Source organism: Arachis duranensis, chromosome 4 (assembly GCF_000817695.3).
Source record: "Arachis duranensis cultivar V14167 chromosome 4, aradu.V14167.gnm2.J7QH, whole genome shotgun sequence".
Classification (NCBI taxonomy): Eukaryota; Viridiplantae; Streptophyta; class Magnoliopsida; order Fabales; family Fabaceae; genus Arachis; species Arachis duranensis.
The window spans coordinates 90,568,382-90,574,747 of record NC_029775.3 but is presented as its reverse complement, the minus strand read 5'-3'; the positions used below and the strand labels follow the sequence as shown (position 1 = coordinate 90,574,747).

Here is a 6,366-nt window from a genome sequence, read left to right as displayed (position 1 = left end):
TAATTAGTCATTCTACATAAATTGAAATTAGAGTTTTGATAAAAAGTTATATCATTTAATTTAAATAAGTAATATTGAATTTAAGTTATATTTTATAAACATGTGATTAATATGTTTATTTTATAATTTAAATTAGAAATAATTGATTGAACTTAGCAATATGTTGATAAATAATGTTCTTAAATATTTTAATAGAATATATTTAATTTCATTTTTAAGAGAATATATTTAATTTTAAAATTACTCTACCCTTCAATTTTATCAAAATATCTATTCATATCTATCCATATTCTTTTATAAAATCCTAATTTCTAACCCTAATTCCCAAACCAAACTCAAAAACCTAAACCCTAATTCCTAAATTAAGAAACCCTAATCCCCTCCTCTACACCACACAGCCGCAACCTCACCCTCACCTTCCTTCAACGTAACATTCACACACAGCAGCGAAATAGAGAGGAAAGAGAGAGGGAAGAGCTACTGCCCCGCCACCGCCGTGACCGCGAGACCATCGCCATCGAAGCCAGGTCGTCAAAGCCATGCCGTCGCGGAAGGAACCAGAGGAGGGAGACGAGCCCAAGCCAAGAGCGGGAGGAAGAAGGCGTCGCCGTGCCTCCTGTCGCCGTTGTGCCTTGGTGCCCTCAAAGGAGCTGTCGCTGGAGAAGGAGGGTTCGCTGGGTGCTACTATCACCAACATCGCAGAATACACATAGAGTAGAGGAATAAAGGATCTTTACCGCGCCAGGTTGTTGTGCTGTGATCAGAAGCTGTTGCTGTTAGAAAGCCCATCTGCGGTGAGAGAGAGTTCACGAAGGTTGGAACCATTGTCCTTTGTTCAGCCCTTGTTTCTGCTACTATTTATGTTAGCTCACCCATTACCGCCACTGGAGCTGTCCGGAAACCCTGTTGTTGCTGCTCCGTTATTTTATCGGTGAAGAGTGATCGGAAATAATGTTGCTGTTGTTGATCGGAGATGCCAAACTGTTGCTGCTACTACTTTGAGATGATATGGTTGCTATTAGAGTTGTTGTTGATAAGTGCAATTTCTATGGATTTTGACACTCTGAGGTAGGGGATTTAACGTTTTTAATTTAGAATGCCTACAAAGTTATTTGGATAAGTGCAAATGGTTAACAATGGTTAAGAATTTCTTGATTGATATGAATGACTTGAAATGGATTTGAAATTAGTTAGTTGCTGTGATTATTCTGAGCTGTGATTGAATTTAGATGTTGTTGTGATTAATGATTAATTTAGTAAATTTTGTTAAATTGAAGTATGCTGAGTTAATTATTGAAAAGCTGTCGAATGGATTATTGATGAATTGAGTTTGGATTGTTGTTGTGAATGTCTTTGGGTTTTGTTGTTGTGAGTGTTTAAAGTTGTAATTGATATTAGTTTTCTAATTTTGATGGATTTGTTGGAAATTCTGATCTTATGTGATATTGCTGAATTGGCTAAAATCTGGTTGTGAATTGTATTTTGAATTACTGATTTTTGTGATGGGTAGGCTGAGATTTTGATCTTGAATGAGTTATTTTGAATTATTTGATATTGAATTGGAATTTTAATATATTGGAATGGCTGTGAAATGGACTTGTGACGGGTTGGAACTGGTTGAAGTGTGGCTGCAAGTGGTGATTTATTTAATGTTAGTTATTAAATTGAAATATGATGGGTTAATTATTGAATGAAATGTATTTGAGAAAAGTTAGTTGTGGTGATTATTCTGAGTTATAATTGAAGCTGGATGCGGATGTGAACTGAGTTTAGGTTATGGCTATGATATTGAATGGCTTCGTTGTCGTGAGTAATTAACTGATGAGATTTACTTTGATTTGAGGTTTTGATTGTTATGGGTTTTCTGATTATTTTAGAATTGCTGGAAATTCCGATTTTAATCGATTATGCCAAGTTGGTTATTATTGTTGATTTAAGTCTAATTAGAGTTGATTTTGAGAACTGTTAAAGGATTGAAGGGTGATTACTAAAGTATTTTCTTAAAGTATGATCTTTAGAATAAATTGGTAACTTTGCTAATAACTAAATAACTTTAAAAATAACTAGAAATATGAAAAGTTGATGGTTTGGATATTAGTTATGAATTCTTGAAGCTGGACTGGTTTACTTTTAAAGAATGGTTTATGGAAACTCTAATTTTAATTAATGTTAGGATGTTGGTTTTCAAATTAATTTAAGATGAGATGATTATTGAGATTTTTCTGTTGTGATAACTACTGATAAAAGGGCTGGTGATTTGTTGAGAAAGAGGGAACCCGTAAGGGTGACTAAGTCCGAGTTTTAGAGGAGGTGCTGCCGAAATTTTATAAAATCTGAGGCTTAGTCTGAAATGTTATTTTAAAAGATTTGGATTTGGAAAATTATATTATTTGATTTCGATTTCTATGAAAAGAAACGAATTATGTTTTTCAGTTTTATTTATTGAGAAAAATATTATATTTATGCTAGATTTATTACAAAAAAGATTCCGTTTTGAAGAATAGAAAGAATTATGCTTTGAGTTTTATTTGATTAAGAAAAGAATGATATTATTTTGAAATCGATTTGTCAAGGAAACATTTATGTTTTGAGTTTGATTTAATATGAAAAGAATTATGTTTTGGATTTGAAATAAAGGATTGTCTTTTTAGAAGTTTGTTGAAATAATAAATATTTGAATTTGAATAGTAAAGAGATGAGTTTTGAGTTTTTGGGAGGTTAGTAAACTTGAGAAAGAGTTTTATTTGATTACTTCTAACGCGAGGTTATGTTTTGAAAAGTGTTTAATGAATTTAAAATAAACGATTTTCTTGAGTCTTTTGATAGAGAACTAAACTGAAAAGTAGTTTTAAAGTAGGCTTGACTCAAGATTGCCAAAGCAGAGATTATGAACTGAATCGATGATTAAGATTTTTATAAACGAATGCTTGAGAAAGAGAATGACGAATGGATATGTGGATTGTTGAAATTTAGAAAGGATAATGAAAAGTGACAAAAGACGGGAAAACCCCACGTATTGTTAGTTGTCTAACTACAGGGAAAACCCACAAACTAAGGATTGCTGTATTGTTGTATATTGATCTCGGGTATAACCCACGAACTGAGGATCATTGTGCTGTTTGTTTTATTGTGATTTGTTTGTTGAATTGAGTTTCTTATTTGTGCTAATTGTTATGACTGAGAATCAAGTGTGGCTGAAAGGTATAAAGTTTGTATAGTACGATTGAACAGAGAAAGAAAGAGGTACTGCATAAGAATGTGAAAGTGATGATGAATAATGAGAATGATAATGAATGATGATAATGAGAATGATTATGTGATAAAAAGCAAAGGACCTATTGAGAGGTCATTTGTTGCATTAAGGCAACCCCAGAGATATCTCTATGTGTTCATCTGCTGTATTGTGGTAGTCAGATAGATGACGGTGTGACCACTGAGAACGCTTTCGTATGGTACAGATCCATATTTTATTTCTGTAAGGCAGAGGGGTTATTTCCTGCTACAAAAGTACCATGACCACCTGTTCCATTTCTGTAGTGGCAGAGGGGTTATTTTCTGTATACAGAAGGTGTGTCGGCATACATCCCTGTAGTGGCAGATGTGTTATTTCCTGCGTGCAGTGGACCCTGTGGTGGAAGAGGGGTTATTTCCTGTACACAGGGGTATAGCCAACATAAAAGCCATGTCCGGCTAGTAATGCTGGGTTACGTCGGGAGCGAGTAGAAACCGACAGATGAGCTCATTACCTGCACTAGGGCTAGACATGCATCATCCTTGTTTGCGCATTTACATTTGATTGTGTTGCTTATCTTTTTCCCTTGTGATTGTACTATTTGTCTTGGTGACTTGGCTGTGTGTTTGACTGAATATTTTTGTTGAAGCTGTGAACTTAGTAAAGTATTGAGGAGTGATGTTTGTGAATTTTGGTTCGGCTATATTACTTATGTTGCTGATTTATTTAGTTATTGCAGCGATTGAGCAATGCTGTTTGTGGCTGATAAATTGTTAATGTGACCAATTTTATATTTTAGAATTTGTTGAGTTTAGAGATTTTGAAAGAGGTAATTAATTAGCTAACGTAAAACCAAGAGTAGTATTTTCAAAAAGGTTTGATAAAAATGTAGTTTCCTTGAGTATGTTAATTATTTGCATGTTAATCATTACTTTTACGGCATTCCCATTCCATACTGAGAACGTGTGGTTTGTTCTCACCCCATAAATTTCCACCCTTTCAGTGACAGGTTCGAAGACTCTGAAGCTACGGATGATTGTTGGACTATATTTATGAGTTAAGTTTTTTAGTTCAGTTGCTTTCATAGAATTCCCTCGCATTTGTTGTTTAAGATTTTATTTTATTCAGAGGGATAAGAGTTGTAACTGGGTTTTATTTAAATTCTTTTGTATAATGATTATTACTATAAATAATTATGTGATTATTATTACTTGGTGATGTTTGCTATATGATTTTGATAAACAAAAATAAAATTTTTCTGGAATTTTCTATAAAATTGTGATATCGAACTAAAGGCTCAATAGTAAATAGTTAATAAAGGAAAGCAGGTTGGTAACACCTTACTTTCGGTACGATCATGACGTTTTGGAAGTTGGGTCGTTACAGCAAGCGGTATATTCTTAATATAGTAATCAAATATTAGTAATAAATTCTGTCAAATAATAAGTCCATCTTTGGACAGATTTACTGTTCACATGAAACCAAATAATTAACATGTATTTATTACAGAAATGTGCATGTAATTTGTCCAAGTACAAAATTTTTTCTGGGTCGATCCATACCCATTTAAATTACGTATACATAAATTCATTTAATACAACTTACCAAATATTCTCAACAACTTCTGTCAATCAATAAGCCTTTCTTTGGATTGACTCATTGCTCACATGAAAACTTGAAAATTATACCTCTTTATTATCGCATATATTTTCTATCAATTGGCCAAATACCAACCTTCATTTGGGCTGATTAGTGGTTGTATAATTAAACAGAAAATAAATATAAGGTTCAATGATTATTATTTGGCTAAATACTAAACTTCTTTTGGACCGATTATTGTGGCGCATAAATAATAAGTATTGATTCATTCTTAGTCACCTAAGTATATAGTCGCCATAAATATATGCATGTAATTTGGTTAAATATAGACCTTTGAACTGACCAATATTTGTATAATTATATATTTTCATATTCTAATATTTTAAAATAAACCAATTTAATAATAATAATAATAATAATAATAAACCACAATATATAACATCCATGTAATATTGTGAGATTTTATTAATGAATTTTTTCGTTTATAATAAAATTAAATTCATGACAAAAAGATTTAAATAACAAAAAAGATACAACAAGTCTCGAAATTAGTCATGAATTAATATTCATGTTATTGTAAAAAAAAAATCAATGTATTTTATTCTTACAAATTAAACCTAAACGAGAGGAAAGAATAAATAAATTTTTCTTTGTCCAAATAATATTCGCAATAAATTTGTGAAACCAAATTGAAAAACTTAACATCTTTTATATGCTTATTGATGTAGTATTGCATTTGGGACAAAACTTTTTTTCCCTTTATTTTGTTTATAACTTTGACTCTTATAACAATCTGAATTTTTAAAAATTAAGTAATGAATTATTTATGATTTATTATATTTGTTATTAATTTTATTTTAAAAAAATTATTTTTCTAAAAGTAATTAAATTAAATTTTAGGATACTTTGAGTTTAAATCATTAGCATTTATAATTTTTTTCAATAATTGGGTATTTTCATATTAAGGATTTAAAGTTTTAGTAATTAAAAATAATAAGAGTTTTATATAATTTAAATTAAATAATTAAAAGTGGTGATTAATTTTATGAACAAAAATAATTTTTATTTGTCTCTATAATTTTAATTCTAGTGGCTCCACTTATAGCTCCTGCATTACTTATAAATTCACAACCTCATAATATTATACCAGATTTCACTACCTCATCACCAATCGATTCAACTTCTTTAGGTAGAATCACACAAAGTTCATCACATTCTTCACCTCAAGCCACAATCACATTTCCAACCACTCCTCCTTCATCTATTCAAACTCTAAATCCCTCTCCATCCACACCATCATCTCAAGCTACTCATGATTCAACTATACCTATTGGATGTATAGAAATAGTCTTGCCCTGAATCACTCCATTGAATCCAACAACAAATACTCACCCAATGATCACAAGATCCAAAGCTGGAGTTACACAATCAAAACTCTTTCAAGTCATTGTATCAACTGCATATGATCTTGTCAACAATGTCCCAAGGAATGGGAAAGAAGTTATTTATTGTCCACACTGAAAACAGGCTATAGA

The 6,366-nt window shown here is 31.5% G+C and overlaps 1 long non-coding RNA gene across 1 annotated transcript; it reads left to right on the top strand.

Annotated features, from left to right (window-relative positions):
• The first annotated feature begins 510 nt into the window (after nt 1–510).
• LOC127746757 (uncharacterized) lies at nt 511–4,442 on the top strand. The gene is made up of 2 exons (XR_008008443.1): nt 511–1,068; nt 4,236–4,442. It is a non-coding gene; the product is annotated as an uncharacterized LOC127746757 (long non-coding RNA).
• Nucleotides 4,443–6,366: the final 1,924 nt, after the last annotated feature.